Below are 17,336 nucleotides of genomic sequence, written 5' to 3'. Positions count from 1 at the left end.
ACAAAAAGTCTGCTTTGACGGTCACTACAAATAACTTGACCAGCTAAAACTGTGCAGATTTGGTTGAATAGAGATGTGAGACCTGTTTTTTTTTGCGCTGTGTGACAGTTATAGGTTTAATCACAGAATGACACTTCTATCAGCACGCTAGCGTGTGTCTTAGGTTTTTCTGAATGATACTATCAATAACTTCAATGTAAGATTTTCTTTTTGGGATAGATTTCAAGTAGGCCTGAAATACCACAAACTAGTTATTTTCAGAATGGCAAATTTGGGAATGCTTTTTCAACCCAGAACAAAAAGTCTGCTTTGACGGTCACTACAAATAACTTGACCAGCTAAAACTGTGCAGATTTGGTTGAATAGAGATGTGAGACCTGTTTTTTTTTTGCGCTGTGTGACAGTTATAGGTTTAATCACAGAATGACACTTCTATCAGCACGCTAGCGTGTGTCTTAGGTTTTTCTGAATGATACTATCAATAACTTCAATGTAAGATTTTCTTTTTGGGATAGATTTCAAGTAGGCCTGAAAAACCACAAACTAGTTATTTTCAGAATGGCAAATTTGGGAATGCTTTTTCAACCCAGAACAAAAAGTCTGCTTTGACGGTCACTACAAATAACTTGACCAGCTAAAACTGTGCAGATTTGGTTGAATAGAGATGTGAGACCTGTTTTTTTTTGCGCTGTGTGACAGTTATAGGTTTAATCACAGAATGACACTTCTATCAGCACGCTAGCGTGTGTCTTAGGTTTTTCTGAATGATACTATCAATAACTTCAATGTAAGATTTTCTTTTTGGGATAGATTTCAAGTAGGCCTGAAATACCACAAACTAGTTATTTTCAGAATGGCAAATTTGGGAATGCTTTTTCAACCCAGAACAAAAAGTCTGCTTTGACGGTCACTACAAATAACTTGACCAGCTAAAACTGTGCAGATTTGGTTGAATAGAGATGTGAGACCTGGTTTTTTTTGCGCTGTGTGACAGTTATAGGTTTAATCACAGAATGACACTTCTATCAGCACGCTAGCGTGTGTCTTAGGTTTTTCTGAATGATACTATCAATAACTTCAATGTAAGATTTTCTTTTTGGGATAGATTTCAAGTAGGCCTGAAATACCACAAACTAGTTATTTTCAGAATGGCAAATTTGGGAATGCTTTTTCAACCCAGAACAAAAAGTCTGCTTTGACGGTCACTACAAATAACTTGACCAGCTAAAACTGTGCAGATTTGGTTGAATAGAGATGTGAGACCTGTTTTTTTTTGCGCTGTGTGACAGTTATAGGTTTAATCACAGAATGACACTTCTATCAGCACGCTAGCGTGTGTCTTAGGTTTTTCTGAATGATACTATCAATAACTTCAATGTAAGATTTTCTTTTTGGGATAGATTTCAAGTAGGCCTGAAATACCACAAACTAGTTATTTTCAGAATGGCAAATTTGGGAATGCTTTTTCAACCCAGAACAAAAAGTCTGCTTTGACGGTCACTACAAATAACTTGACCAGCTAAAACTGTGCAGATTTGGTTGAATAGAGATGTGAGACCTGGTTTTTTTTGCGCTGTGTGACAGTTATAGGTTTAATCACAGAATGACACTTCTATCAGCACGCTAGCGTGTGTCTTAGGTTTTTCTGAATGATACTATCAATAACTTCAATGTAAGATTTTCTTTTTGGGATAGATTTCAAGTAGGCCTGAAATACCACAAACTAGTTATTTTCAGAATGGCAAATTTGGGAATGCTTTTTCAACCCAGAACAAAAAGTCTGCTTTGACGGTCACTACAAATAACTTGACCAGCTAAAACTGTGCAGATTTGGTTGAATAAAGATGTGAGACCTGTTTTTTTTTTGCGCTGTGTGACAGTTATAGGTTTAATCACAGAATGACACTTCTATCAGCACGCTAGCGTGTGTCTTAGGTTTTTCTGAATGATACTATCAATAACTTCAATGTAAGATTTTCTTTTTGGGATAGATTTAAAGTAGGCCTGAAATACCACAAACTAGTTATTTTCAGAATGGCAAATTTGGGAATGCTTTTTCAACCCAGAACAAAAAGTCTGCTTTGACGGTCACTACAAATAACTTGACCAGCTAAAACTGTGCAGATTTGGTTGAATAGAAATGTCAGGTCTATTTTTTAGGCGCTGGGTGACAGGCTCAACTTGCCCCTGATGTAATATATGGCCAAAAAATAACCAGACTGTTGATGGTTAAATGCACTTCGGTGACACAGGCTCAGCCTGCAGCTGATGTAGTATATGGCCAAAAAATAATCAGACTGTTGATGGTTAAATGCACTTGGGTGAAACAGGCTCAGCCTGCAGCTGATGTAGTATATGGCCAAAAAATAACCAGACTGTTGATGGTTAAATGCACTTCGGTGACACAGGCTCAGCCTGCAGCTGATGTAGGAAATAGCACAAAATAACCACACTATCGATGGTTAAATACACTTGGTGATAGCTCGTGCTGGCGCACCACAAGTCACAAAATGGCCGCCGATCACCCCAGAAAAAAAGTGATCTAAAAACGCTCTGGGCAGCCTCAAAAAACTGAGCAAGTCAATAATAGCACTTCAATGATCCACAGCTGCAGATCGATCACAGAATGAAGTATTTTGGAGGAGTTAATCTGCCTAATCTCGCCCTAACGTCGCAGCTGCAACCTCTCCCTATACTGATCATAGCAGAGTGACGTGCGGCGCTACGTGACTCCAGCTTAAATAGAGGCTGGGTCACATGGTGCACTGGCCAATCACAGCCATGCCAATAGTAGGCATGGCTGTGATGGCCTCTTGGGCCAAGTAGTATGACGCTTGTTGATTGGCTGCTTTGCAGCCTTTCAAAAAGCGCCAAGAAAGCGCCGAACACCGAACCCGAACCCGGACTTTTACGAAAATGTTCGGGTTCGGGTCCGTGTCACGGACACCCCAAAATTCGGTACGAACCCGAACTATACAGTTCGGGTTCGCTCATCCCTAATAGAGACCCAAAAGTCCTTTTAAGGACTATTGTGTGTGTCAGCAATATAAATTTTTAGTGCAACCTGCACTAAATTGCTAAAACTTGTTAGAGACCCAAAAGTCCTTTTAAGGACTATTGTGTGTGTCAGCAATATAAATTTTTAGTGCAACCTGCACTAAATTGCTAAAACTTGTTAGAGACCCAAAAGTCCTTTTAAGGACTATAGTTGTATCTGGCAGCAATATATATTTTTAGCGCAACCTGCGCTAAATAGCTTGCAGACAGCGACATTATCGGCGCTACATCTCCTGTCTAACGTGTGCGCAGCCTAAAAATATCAGTGACATCCAGTGTACTTTTTCCGTAGACAGTGTCTGCTGTGGACAGTTACATTACCTGTGGTACATCTCTTGTATAACGTTTGCATATCCGAAAAATCTGTGACATTCAGTCAAATTTTTTTTGCTGCTGGTGGCAGCGACATTACCTGCGCTACATCTCCAGTATAACGTTAGCGCATCCCAAATATCAGTGACATTCAGTGTAATTTTTTTCGCCGTTGGTGACAGCAACATTATCTGCGCTACTGTCACTACCAGAGCTTTGAGACGTTCTCACAGCTCTGTTTCTCCACCCCTGTGATGATGTCACTACTAGAGCTTGGAGGAGTTCTCTCTGCTCTGTTTCTCCGCCCCTGTGATGAGGTCTTTATTTTCTGTTTCCTTCCTCCCAGCTGTTCCTCCTGTGTTTGATTTCTCTGCCTTTAAATCACCCCTCCTCCTTTGTAGGGTGCAGATTATATTTCTCATTTGAGTTGTATCTCTTGCTTGAGTATCTTCACTTGTGTGCTATCATTTCACTGGACCTGTGTTCTGCTGCAGCAAGTACTCCGGATATTGCCAGCTGTCTTTGGATCTGTCTTCACTGCTTCTGCAGCTCCTTCAGTTAAGTGTGCAGACATTGTAGTGTTTCTGTTTGTTTTCTGACTGGATCCGAGGCGACCCCGGTTCCGTCCATATACTGAGCAAGGAACCGGTGGCCGTGCCCCTTCCACTATTGTAGGGGTTACAGTGGTCATCAGTCTTAGGTACGCGGGCATGCCTCGTTCCACCATTTGGATCTGGGCATGTGCTTAGCAGCATAGGGAGAGCTTTGAGTGTCTGACAGGGGTCACCCTTTATCCTCCCTAGTTTGGGTCCGGTCAGTAGCTCTATTTACTGTGTATGCTTTTGTTGCTCACATACAGCCGTGACATTATAATCCGCCAAAACTGTCCTTTTTGACATGGATCCGCTTTCTGGCCTGGTTGACCGCATGCAGGGTCTTTCTTTGGAGGTAGCGGATCTCCGTCAATCTATGACTCAGCTTCATGCATTGGGCTATGCTCCGGCCCATGGAGTCTGTTGAGAGCCAAAGGTCTCACTTCCGGAAACGTTCTCCGGGGGCAGTGAGAATTTTGTTCGCTTCAGAGAGGCATGCAAACTCCATTTTTGCTTGTGTCCCCATTCCTCTGGTAACAGAGGGTGAGGATTGTCATCTCCCTGCTCAGGGGTAATGCTCAGACTTGGGCTTTTTCGCTGCCATCAGGGGATCCCTCCCTTCGATCCGTGGAAAGATTTTTTGTGGCCCTGGGGCAGATATATGATGACCCGGATCGTGTTGCTCTGGCCGAATCTAACTTACGTTTTTTATGCCAGAACAAACTGTCTGCGGAGCTTTATTGTTCTGAATTTCGGAGATGGGCAGCTGATTCAGGTTGGAATGATGCTGCACTCCGGAGTCAGTTCTGTCATGGTCTCTCAGAGAGATTGAAAGATGCGTTTGCTTTCCATGAGAGACCAACGTCCTTAGAGTCTGCCATGTCATTGGCGGTACGCCTTGACAGGCGTCTAAGAGAAAGAAACGAGACCTCTCTGTCCAGCCATTGTCAGTCTAGGGGCAGTGGTGCGGACTCATTCAGTGTGCAGGGGCCTCATCCTGTCTCGGTCCCCTCTGAGGAGGAGCCCATGCAGCTAGGTCGACTTGCCCCTGATAAAAGAGGATTTAGTCCTCAGAGTATGGTGTGTTTTTGTTGTGGGGGCATAGGTCATTTGGCAAATGTTTGTCCGTCTAGGAGATTCTTGAACTGTACTAAGAGCGATAATAAGAGAAAAACCTCAAAAGGTAAATCCTCAAACTCTGCTTCATCTGCTACTTTGGGCAAAGTTGATGTAGGAATTGATGCTTTTCCTCTGACCTGCAGTTCCCGTTTTCTCCTGTCTGCCAGGGTGGCGCTAGAGAGCAAAGTCATTTCTTGTGAGATTTTTTTTCGATAGTGGAGCGGCCATCAATCTTATTGACACTCAATTTGTAGCCATGCATGGTTTTCAGGTTTGCACATTAGAAAAGGATATACCTGTTTTTGCTATTGACTCTGCTCCACTCTCACAGAGATCTCTGAAGGGCATTGTTCACAATATCCGGTTAGCTGTAGGTGACACTCATGTGGAGGATATATCTTGTTTTGTCCTTAACGGATTGCCTTCTCCTCTAGTTTTGGGGTTACCCTGGCTCACTAGACATAACCCCACTATTGATTGGCAAGGAAGGAAAATAAATGAGTGAAGTGACTTTTGTAGAGAGAATTGTCTCACAGCGACTTTTGCAGAGGTGTCTACTAAAACTGTGCCATCATTTCTCTCTGATTTCTCGGACGTGTTTTCCGAGAGCGGTGTTAAGGAGCTACCTCCTCACCGGGAGTTTGACTGTCCCATTAACCTCATTCCCGGCGCCAAGCTGCCAAAAGCACGCCTCTACAATCTCTCACAACCGGAAAGAATCGCAATGCAAACCTATATCTCCGAGAGTCTCGATAAGGGGCATATTCGTCCCTCAAAATCACCTGTTGCCGCTGGTTTTTTTTTTGTTAAAAAAAAAGATGGCTCTCTGAGACCTTGCCTAGATTTTAGGGAGCTGAACCGTATCACGATTCGCGATCCCTATCCCCTTCCTCTGATCCCGGACCTCTTCAACCAAATTGTTGGGGCCAAGGTTTTTTCCAAATTTGATTTGAGAGGCGCGTACAACCTGGTCTGGGTCAGAGAGGGGGATGAATGGAAAACGGCCTTTAATACCCCTAACGGGCATTTCGAGAATCTCGTTATGCCTTTCGGCCTGATGAATGCTCCGGCCGTCTTTCAGCATTTTGTTAACAGTATTTTCTACCATTTAATGGGGAAATTTGTATTGGTGTATCTTGATGATATTTTGATTTTTTCCCCTGATGTTCAGACCCATCAGGATCATCTTTTTCAGGTTCTGCGGATTCTGCTGGAAAATAAATTGTACGCCAAGCTGGAGAAATGTCTTTTTATGGTATCGGAGATTCAATTTCTGGGTTTTCTCCTCTCTGCTTCTGGTTTTCGCATGGATCCGGAGAAGGTCCGTGCTGTACTTGAGTGGGAGCTTCCTGAGAATCAGAAGGCATTGATGCGCTTTCTGGGTTTTGCGAACTATTACAGAAAGTTCATTTTGAACTATTCCTCTGTTGTCAAACCCCTCACTGACATGACAAAAAAGGGGGCGGATTTTTCCTCTTGGTCGGAGGAGGCGCTTGCAGCTTTTTCTAAGATTAAAGAGAGTTTTGCGTCTGCTCCCATCTTGGTGCATCCCGATGTTTCCTTACCTTTTATTGTTGAGGTGGATGCTTCCGAGGTGGGTGTGGGTGCGGTTTTGTCCCAGGGCCCTTCTCCTGCCAAATGGCGACCCTGTGCCTTTTTCTCTAAAAAACTCTCCCCGGCAGAGAAAAACTATGATGTGGGAGATAGGGAGTTGTTGGCTTTCGAGGAATGGTGCCATTGGTTGGAGGGGGCCAGGCACCCTATCACCGTTTTTACCGACCATAAGAATCTGGCATACTTGGAGTCGGCCAGGCGTATGAATCCGAGACAGGCCAGATGGTCTCTGTTCTTCTCCAGATTCAATTTTGTCGTTACATTCCGCCCTGGGATCAAAAATGTGAAGGCTGATGCTCTCTCTCGCTGTTTTCCGGGAGGAGGAAACTCAGAGGACCCGGGTCCCATTTTGGCGGAGGGGGTAGTTGTTTCTGCTCTATATTCTGATTTGGAGGCCGAGGTCCAGGCTGCCCAGACTGAGGAACCTGCCCGTTGTCCTTCTGGGAAGTTGTTTGCGCCTCCTGAGCTACGTCACAAACTCTTCAAGGAGCATCATGATACTGTTCTTGCTGGTCACCCCGGGAGTAGAGCCACGGTAGATCTCATTGCTCGGAGATTTTGGTGGCCGGCTCTTCGTAAGTCGGTGGAGGGTTTTGTGGCTGCTTGTGAGACGTGCGCTCGCGCTAAGGTCCCTCGTTCACGGCCTTCAGGTTCCCTTCTCCCGTTACCCATACCTTCCCGTCCTTGGACACACCTGTCCATGGACTTTATCACGGATCTTCCTCGTTCCTCAGGGAAGTCGGTGATCCTGGTGGTGGTGGACCGTTTTAGCAAGATGGCTCATTTCGTACCTTTCCCTGGTTTACCCAATGCTAAAACATTGGCGCAAGCTTTTGTCGACCATATTGTTAAATTGCATGGCATTCCCTCTGATATTGTTTCCGATAGAGGCACGCAGTTTGTGTCCAGATTCTGGAAGGCTTTCTGTTCTCGCCTGGGGGTTTGGCTGTCCTTCTCTTCTGCTTTTCACCCGCAATCGAATGGTCAGACTGAGCGCCTCAATCAGAATCTGGAGACATATTTGCGCTGTTTTGTGGCAGAGAACCAGGAGGATTGGTGTTCATTTCTCCCTCTTGCTGAGTTTGCTCTGAACAACCGTCGTCAGGAATCTTCTGATAAGTCACCATTCTTTGGTGCATATGGGTTCCATCCGCAGTTTGGGACATTCTCGGGAGGGGCTCCTTCTGGTTTACCTGAGGAGGAGAGATTTTCCTCGTCTTTGTCTACCATTTGGCAAAAGATTCAGAGTAATCTTAGAAAGATGAGTGAGAAGTATAAGCGTGTGGCTGATAAGAGACGTGTGCCTGGTCCGGACCTGAATGTGGGTGATCTGGCGTGGTTGTCTACAAGAAATATTAAACTGAAGGTTCCCTCCTGGAAATTGGGTCCCAAGTTTATTGGGCCTTATAAAATCTTGTCAGTCGTCAATCCTGTTGCCTTCCGTCTTGATCTTCCACGGGTTTGGAAGATACATAATGTATTTCACAGATCTCTCTTAAAACCATATGTCCAGCCCACGGTACCCTCCTCTTTGCCTCCTCCTCCGATTTTGGTTGATGGCAATCTGGAGTTTGAAGTTTCCAGAATTGTGGACTCTCGCATTGTCCGCGGTTCTCTTCAGTACCTCGTTCATTGGAAGGGTTATGGTCCTGAGGAGAGGATGTGGGTTCCGGTGTCGGACATTAAAGCCACTCGCCTCATCAGGGCATTTCATAGGGCTCATCCTGAGAAGGTGGGTCCTGGGTGTCCGGACTCCACCCGTAGAGGGGGGGTACTGTCACTACCAGAGCTTTGAGACATTCTCACAGCTCTGTTTCTCCACCCCTGTGATGATGTCACTACTAGAGCTTGGAGGAGTTCTCTCTGCTCTGTTTCTCCGCCCCTGTGATGAGGTCTTTACTTTCTGTTTCCTTCCTCCCAGCTGTTCCTCCTGTGTTTGATTTCTCTGCCTTTAAATCACCCCTCCTCCTTTGAAGGGTGCGGATTATATTTCTCATTTCAGTTGTATCTCTTGCTTGAGTATCTTCACTTGTGTGCTATCATTTCACTGGACCTGTGTTCTGCTGCAGCAAGTACTCCGGATATTGCCAGCTGTCTTTGGATCTGTCTTCACTGCTTCTGCAGCTCCTTCAGTTAAGTGTGCAGACATTGTAGTGTTTCTGTTTGTTTTCTGACTGGATCCGAGGCGACCCCGGTTCCGTCCATATACTGAGCAGGGCACCGGTGGCCGTGCCCCTTCCACTATTGTAGGGGTTACAGTGGTCATCAGTCTTAGGTACGCGGGCATGCCTCGTTCCACCATTTGGATCTGGGCATGTGCTTAGCAGCATAGGGAGAGCTTTGAGGGTCTGACAGGGGTCACCCTTTATCCTCCCTAGTTTGGGTCCGGTCAGTAGCTCTATTTACTGTGTATGCTCTTGTTGCTCACATACAGCCGTGACAGCTACATCTCCTGTGTAACGTGTGCGCAGCCTAAAAATATCTGTGACATCCAGTGCACTTTTTCTGTAGACGGTGTCCGCTACGGACAGTTACTTTACCTGGGCTACATCTCCTGTATAACATTTGCGTATCTGAAATATCAGTGACATTCAGTCTAATTTTTTTGCTGCTGGTGGCAGCGACATTACCTGCGCTACATCTCCTGTATAACGTTTGCCCATCCTAAATATCAGTGACATTCATTCAGTGTAATTTTTTATAAGGCGGTGGTGACAGTGACATTACTTGCGCTATACCTCCTGTTTAACATGTGCGCATCCTAAAAATATCTGTGACATTCTGTGTACTTTATTTGCGCATACACTTACAAAACCTGCGCTACTATACGTGTGACATACGTGTGATATACCATTTAATATGCGCAAGGCGAGCAGTAAGACGGGGAAGTGGCCGTGCTGCTGATTGTGCACGCAGAGGCCGTGGCCCTGGGCGCGGTGAAACTGTGCCTGCTGCCAGAGCACAAGAAACACACTCATCCACGATACCTAGCTTCATGTCCCAGTTTGCAGGGCGGCGCAGGACACCACTCTCGACGTCAGACCAGTGCGACCAGGTGGTCGATTGGATTGCAGCAGATAATGTTTCCAGTCGGTTAAGCACCACCCTGTCGTCCACAAAGTCCAGTCTCAGTAGCCAAGAGTCTGGTCAACAGAATCCTCACCATGATACTCCTTCCACCCACCATGGAGAGTCTTGGCAAACAAGTGATCCCACACTCGGATATTCCGAGGAGCTGTTTTCATCGCCATTCCTTAATTTGGGCCTCTCGCCAAGCCCGCTTGAAGAGGGACATGAGGAGATCTTGTGCCCTGATTCCCAAACTCTGGAGCATCCACAGTCAGAAGAAGATGACGGTGGGGAACGGCAATTAGTGTTTCAAGAGGTGGATGATGATGATGAGACACAGTTGCCAATAAGTCAATCGCAATTAGTGTCTCTAGAGGTTCATGATGAGAATGATACACAGTTGTCAATAACTGACGTTGTTAGGTCAACAAGTCAGGAGTAGAGTTGAGCGGATACCTGGATGTTCGGGTTCGACAGGTTCGGCAGAACTTCGGAAAAAAATTTGAGTTCGGGACCCGAACTTGACCCGAACTTGACCCCGAACCCGAACCCTATTGAAGTCAATGGGGACCCAAACTTTTGAGCACTAAAATGGCTGTAAAAATGTCGTGGAAAGGGCTAGAGGGCTGCAAATGTCATCAAAATGTGGTTAAGAGCATGGCAAGTGCTCTGCAAACAAATGTGGATAGGGAAATGACTTTAAATAACATAAAATACGTAAAAATAAAAAATAATAATCTTGATCTAGGAGGACCAGGTCCATATGGAGTAGGAAGTTGAGGAGGCGGTGGATGTGGCGGTGTAGGTGGAAGTGGCGGTGGAGGAGGAGGAGGTAGCCTACACTGCTTTTTGTTTTACAATGTATTTTTATTTTTTTAATTAGGGTACACCCCAAAACATTGGTAAATATAACCCTCCAGTCGTGCTAAACACACGTTCAGACAATACACTGGCTGCAGGGCAGGCCAGCACCTCCAAGGCGTAAAGGGCAAGGGCTGGAGTCCCAGAAGTTGCAGGGGCTGACCCCTGTCAGTTAGTTCGTGTAGGCGTGTGCATACTTACTGCCCCACCATGTCGCACGTCCCCGTGATGTTCACGATGCAATTTGATATCTGCTCTATCAACTTTCGATGTTCTTTTATGCGCCTACCATGGTGATTATGGGTGGCGGGGAATCAGGGTTCCAGGCCGGAGAGGGAGCGTGAGAAAAAGAGATCAAATTTAAGAGAGATAAATTTATTTTAAAAATTTGGGATCGAGAAGAAATGTGGGAAAAGCTATTGAGGCGCAAATGTGGGACAAATTACAGAAGCCCAAATGTGGGCCAAAAGGGTCAAGCGGAATTGTGGGAAAAGCTATTGAGGCGCAAATGTTGGCCAAAAGAGTATAGCGGAAATGTGGGACAAAGTATTGAAGCTTAAATGTGGTACAACTTGTTTAAGTTTAAGCATTGAATCAAAGGAGGTGGCGCGCATCAATTAAAGAAGTATTTCAGAAATTTTATTCCCTGTCACCTATGCAGAGCAGGGGTTTATTCACGTCTAAAATTGTATAATGTCAACCCAAGAATGTAACAGAAAAATTACAGAAATTAATTAACCTGTCTACTTGGTAGAGCAGGGGTCTATGACAGAAAACAATTGTTTATTGTCACCCAAAAATTTAAAATAAAAATTATTGAAATTTATTAAGCTGTCAACTAGGTAGAGGAGGGGTATATTAAAAATTTGTGAATTTGACCAAAAAATGTAACTGACAAATGTTTTTGTTTTTTTTACCGGTCTAATAGGTATAGCAGTGGTACATCACACCAACAAATTGCTGAATTTCACCAGAAAATGTAACTGCCAATTTTTTTTTTTGTTAACCGGCCTACTAGGTATAGCAGTGGTACATCACACCCAAAATTGGGAGAATTTCACCATAAAATGTAACAGACAAATTGTTTTATTGTTTAACCTGTCTACTAGGTATAGCAGTGGTACTTCACACCCAAAAATTGTTGAATTTCAACTGAAAATGTAACTGACAAATTTTATTTATTTTTTTACCGGCCTACTAGGTATAGCAGTGGTACTATACACCCAAAAATTTGTGAATTTCACCCGAAAATGTTAATGACAATTATTTTTTTTTTAAACGGCCTACTAGGTATAGCAGTGGTACTATACACCCAAAAATTGGTTAATTTCACCATAAAATGTTAATGACATTTTATTTATTTTTTTAAACGGCCTACTAGGTATAGCAGTGGTACATCACACCCAAAATTGGGAGAATTTCACCATAAAATGTAACAGACAAATTGTTTTATTGTTTAACCTGTCTACTAGGTATAGCAGTGGTACTTCACACCCAAAAATTTGTGAATTTCACTCGAAAATGTTAATGACAATTTATTTTATTTTTTTAAACGGCCTACTAGGTATAGCAGTGGTACTATACACCCAAAAATTTGTTAATTTCACCAGAAAATGTTAATGACATTTTATTTATTTTTTTAACCAGCATACTAGGTATAGCAGTGGTACTATACACCCAAAAAATTGTGACTTTCACCCGAAAATGTTAATGACAATTTTTTATTTTTTTAAACCGGCCTACTAGGTATAGCAGTGGTACTATAAACCCAAATATTGGTGAATCTCACCAGAAAATGTAAATGACAAAGTAGTGAAATGATATAAAATAAAACACGTACAAAAAAAAAAAATTTGATTTATGAGGTGGAGTTCCATATGGAGTAGGAGTTTGAGGAGGCGGTGGACGTAGCGGAGTAGGTGGAAGCGGCGGTGGAGGAGGACAAGATAGCCAACACAGGTTTTTGGTTTTAATTAAATTTTTTTAAATTAAGGTACACTCCAAAAGAGTGTGAAATATCCAAAATACATGAGCAATTGCGCTGCAGTATAACAATGGCTGCTTAGTGCCAGTATACATGTCTATTCTGCACAAGGTACGGACAAGTCCTGAGGGATCCATGCCTGGTTCATTTTAATGTAGAGGGTGTATCTCACACAGCCTGAACCAGTGTAGGCCTGAATTCAATATTGGTGCACCAAATGGCAGTATTTCAAATGCCTGAATCAAACCCCTGTATGTAGAGGGAGTATCTCACGGGGCCTAAACCAGTGTAGGCCTAAATTAAATATTTGTTTGCACAAAATGGCTGTATTTTAAATGGGTGTATTTCAAATGCCTGAATCCAAGCACTGTATGTAGAAGGTGTATCTCACACGGCCTGAACCAGTGTAGGCCTGAATTCAATATTGGTGCTCCAAATGGCGGTATTTAAAATCTCTGAATGTAACCCAAATGTATTAAGGGTGTATCTCACAATGACATCTGCATCAAAGGCTGCCAACTAAATTTTTTGTGCCCAAACGAGTGTTTGTTTAACAACTGAATTTGACAGCAGTATATAAGCCTGAAATTTCACACGTGCTGATGCTGCAAGGCCTGAAAATATTTTTTTTTTTTGTCAAAAAAGTGTGTTTTTAACCAGCGAGACTTCCTGTGAACGCGCGCACACAGGCGCGCGCGCTCACAGGAACGGAAGGTAAGAGAGTTGATCTCCAGCCTGCCAGCGGCGATCGTTCGCTGGCAGGCTGGAGATGTGTTTTTTTTAACCCCTAACAGGTATATTAGACGCTGTTTTGATAACAGCGTCTAATATACCTGCTACCTGGTCCTCTGGTGGTCCCCTTTGTTTGGATCGACCACCAGAGGACACAGGTAGCTCAGTAAAGTACCACCAAGCACCACTACACTACACTACACCCCCCCCCCCCGTCACTTATTAACCCCTTATTAGCCCCTGATCACCCCTGATCACCCCATATAGACTCCCTGATCACCCCCCGTCATTGATTACCCCCTGTCATTGATCAACCCCCTGTAAAGCTCCATTCAGACGTCCGCATGATTTTTACGGATCCACTGATAGATGGATCGGATCCGCAAAACGCATCCGGACGTCTGAATGAAGCCTTACAGGGGCGTGATCAATGACTGTGGTGATCACCCTATATAGACTCCCTGATTACCCCCCTGTCATTGATTACCCCCCTGTCATTGATTACCCCCCTGTAAAGCTCCATTCAGACGTCCGCATGATTTTTACGGATCCACTGATAGATGGATCGGATCCGCAAAACGCATCCGGACGTCTGAATGAAGCCTTACAGGGGCATGATCAATGACTGTGGTGATCACCCCATATAGACTCCCTGATCACCCCCCTGTAAAGCTCCATTCAGATGTCCGCATGATTTTTACGGATGCACTGATAGATAGTTCGGATCCGCAAAACGCATCCGGACGTCTGAATGAAGCCTTACAGGGGCATGATCAATGACTGTGGTGATCACCCCATATAGACTCCCTGATCACCCCCCTGTCATTGATTACCCCCCTGTCATTGATCACCCCCCTGTAAAGCTCCATTCAGATGTCCGCATGATTTTTACGGATCCACTGATAGATGGATCGGATGCGCAAAACGCATCCGGACGTCTGAATGAAGCCTTACAGGGGCGTGATCAATGACTGTGGTGATCACCCCATATAGACTCCCTGATCACCCCCCTGTCATTGATTACCCCCCTGTAAAGCTCCATTCAGATGTCCGCATGATTTTTACGGATGCACTGATAGATGGATCGGATCCGCAAAACGCATCCGGACGTCTGAATGAAGCCTTACAGGGGCATGATCAATGACTGTGGTTATCACCCCATATAGACTCCCTGATCACCCCCCTGTCATTGATTACCCCCCAGTAAAGCTCCATTCAGACGTCCGCATGATTTTTACGGATCCACTGATAGATGGATCGGATCCGCAAAACGCATCCGGACGTCTGAATGAAGCCTTACAGGGGCGTGATCAATGACTGTGGTGATCACCCCATATAGACTCCCTGATCACCCCCCTGTCATTGATTACCCCCCTGTCATTGATTACCCCCTGTAAAGCTCCATTCAGATGTCCGCATGATTTTTACGGATGCACTGATAGATGGATCGGATCCGCAAAACGCATCCGGACGTCTGAATGAAGCCTTACAGGGGCATGATCAATGACTGTGGTTATCACCCCATATAGACTCCCTGATCACCCCCCTGTCATTGATTACCCCCCTGTAAAGCTCCATTCAGATGTCCGCATGATTTTTACGGATGCACTGATAGATGGATCGGATCCGCAAAACGCATCCGGACGTCTGAATGAAGCCTTACAGGGGCATGATCAATGACTGTGGTGATCACCCCATATAGACTCCCTGATCACCCCCCTGTCATTGATTACCCCCCTGTCATTGATTACCCCCCTGTCATTGATCACCCCCCTGTAAAGCTCCATTCAGATGTCCGCATGATTTTTACGGATCCACTGATAGATGGATCGGATCCGCAAAACGCATCCGGACGTCTGAATGAAGCCTTACAGGGGCATGATCAATGACTGTGGTGATCACCCCATATAGACTCCCTGATCACCCCCCTGTAAAGCTCCATTCAGATGTCCGCATGATTTTTACGGATGCACTGATAGATGGATCGGATCCGCAAAACGCATACGGACGTCTGAATGAAGCCTTACACGGGCGTGATCAATGACTGTGGTTATCACCCCATATAGACTCCCTGATCACCCCCCTGTCATTGATCACCCCCCTGTCATTGATCAACCCCCTGTCATTGATCACCCCCCCTGTCATTGATCACCCCCCTGTCATTGATCACCCCTCTGTAAGGCTCCATTCAGACATTTTTTTGGCCCAAGTTAGCGGAATTATTTTTTTTTTTTCTTACAAAGTCTCATATTCCACTAACTTGTGTCAAAAAATAAAATCTCACATGAACTCACCATACCCCTCACGGAATCCAAATGCGTAAAATTTTTTAGACATTTATATTCCAGACTTCTTCTCACGCTTTAGGGCCCCTAGAATGCCAGGGCAGTATAAATACCCCACATGTGACCCCATTTCGGAAAGAAGACACCCCCAGGTATTCCGTGAGGGGCATATTGAGTCCATGAAAGATTGAAATTTTTGTCCAAAGTTAGCGGAAAGGGAGACTTTGTGAGAAAAAAATTAAAAATATCAATTTCCGCTAACTTGTGGCAAAAAAAAAAAATTTCTATGAACTCGCCATGCCCCTCATTGAATACCTTGGGGTGTCTTCTTTCCAAAATGGGGTCACATGTGGGGTATTTATACTGCCCTGGCATTCTAGGGGCCCCAAAGCGTGAGAAGAAGTCTGGTATCCAAATGTCTAAAAATGCCCTCCTAAAAGGAATTTGGGCACCTTTGCGCATCTAGGCTGCAAAAAAGTGTCACACATCTGGTATCTCCGTACTCAGGAGAAGTTGGGGAATGTGTTTTGGGGTGTCATTTTACATATACCCATGCTGGGTGAGAGAAATATCTTGGTCAAATGCCAACTTTGTATAAAAAAATGGGAAAAGTTGTCTTTTGTCAAGATATTTCTCTCACCCAGCAAGGGTATATGTAAAATGACACCCAAAAACACATTCCCCAACTTCTCCTGAGTACGGAGATACCAGATGTGTGACACTTTTTTGCAGCCTAGGTGGGCAAAGGGGCCCATATTCCAAAGAGCACCTTTCGGATTTCACAGGTCATTTTTTACAGAATTTGATTTCAAACTCCTTACCACACATTTGGGCCCCTAGAATGCCAGGGCAGTATAACTACCCCACAAGTGACCCCATTTTGGAAAGAAGACACCTCAAGGTATTCCGTGAGGGGCATGGCGAGTTCCTAGAATTTTTTATTTTTTGTCACAAGTTAGTGGAAAATGCTTTTTTTTTTTTTTTTTTCATACAAAGTCTCATATTCCACTAACTTGTGACAAAAAATAAAAACTTCCATGAACTCACTATGCCCATCAGCGAATACCTTGGGGTCTCTTCTTTCCAAAATGGGGTCACTTGTGGCGTAGTTATACTGCCCTGGCATTCTAGGGGCCCAAATGTGTGGTAATGAGTTTGAAATCAAATTCTGTAAAAAATGACCTGTGAAATCCGAAAGATGCTCTTTGGAATATGGGCCCCTTTGCCCACCTAGGCTGCAAAAAAGTGTCACACATCTGGTATCTCCGTACTCAAGAGAAGTTGGGGAATGTGTTTTGGGGTGTCATTTTACATATACCCATGCTGGGTGAGAGAAATATCTTGGCAAAAGACAACTTTTCCCATTTTTTTATACAAAGTTGGCATTTGACCAAGATATTTATCTCACCCAGCATGGGTATATGTAAAAAGACACCCCAAAACACATTCCTCAACTTCTCCTGAATACAGAGATACCAGATGTGTGACACTTTTTTGCAGCCTAGGTGGGCAAAGGGGCCCATATTCCAAAGAGCACCTTTCGGATTTCACAGGTCATTTTTTACAGAATTTGATTTCAAACTCCTTACCACACATCTGGGCCCCTAGAATGCCAGGGCAGTATAACTACCCCACAAGTGACCCCATTTTGGAAAGAAGAGACCCCAAGGTATTCGCTGATGGGCATAGTGAGTTCATGGAAGTTTTTAT

This window comes from Bufo bufo, chromosome 2 (assembly GCF_905171765.1).
Source record: "Bufo bufo chromosome 2, aBufBuf1.1, whole genome shotgun sequence".
NCBI lineage: Eukaryota > Metazoa > Chordata > Amphibia > Anura > Bufonidae > Bufo > Bufo bufo.
Note: the sequence above shows the minus strand (reverse complement) of the source record.